Genomic DNA, 924 nt, shown 5'->3' with positions numbered 1-924 from the left:
GTGGTGAACCTGCAAGCGCTGCCCCCGGAGGAGGCAGACCCAGCCCTGGAAGCTTTGCTCTGTCCCGTCCGAGCAATAAGATGCTACGTAGACCGGACACAAAGCTTCAGGACCTCAGAGCAGTTCTTCGTCTGTTACGGAGGCCGGCAGAAGGGGAATGCCGTCCCTAAGCAGAGGATGGCCCACTGGATTGTGGATGCCATCACCCTGGCTTATCAGGCACAGGGTGTGCCCTGCCCGTTCAGGCTGCGAGCTCACTCAACTAGAAGTGTTGCATCCTCCTGGGCGCTGGCTCATGGCGCCTCACTGACAGATATTTGTAGAGCTGCGGGCTGGGCAACCCCCAACACATTCGCTAGATTCTATAGCCTCCGTGGAGGCCCCGGTTAGTGTTGGCTTGCTAAAAACTGCTCCAGAGTGTCCATACAGTAGACCCTGTTGAGATCCTCCATCACCCTCAGCAGCGGACGCAGCGGAACGTCTGGCTCCGGGCCTTCATGATGAATCCGCGGGAACCGTGGAAGGCCGGGTTCCCTATTGAGACCTAAGCGGGTTATGTATGTGTATAATCCACGGTATAGCCTTAGAGCCCATGTTCCCCGGCAGACTTCTGCCTGTCCAAGAGGGTTATAATCACCTCCAGTTTCTCCATATACACCTAAACGGATGCTATATGTGTATTTGTTTCCGAAAACTCCTTCGGGAAGGATGGGGCTTCCGCAGCGTCCCTGTTCCAAGTGGAGCGGGTAAGTTTTCCCAGTGTTATCCAATCTCACTCAGTAAGGTAGTGCTTTGAAAAATGGTGAGTGGAACTACTTGTCCCGAGCCCCGGCCTACACCAGATAGGGGCGCAGGCGGCTCGCACAGGGCACTGGAAGGGGCAGCACCATGGCGCTTTGGTAGGGATCCCAATTCGTCGGTCAC

The sequence above is a fragment of the Sinocyclocheilus grahami genome, unplaced genomic scaffold (assembly GCF_001515645.1).
Source record: "Sinocyclocheilus grahami isolate Dianchi unplaced genomic scaffold, SAMN03320097.WGS_v1.1 scaffold92.1, whole genome shotgun sequence".
NCBI classification, from domain to species: Eukaryota; Metazoa; Chordata; class Actinopteri; order Cypriniformes; family Cyprinidae; genus Sinocyclocheilus; species Sinocyclocheilus grahami.
Note: the sequence above shows the minus strand (reverse complement) of the source record.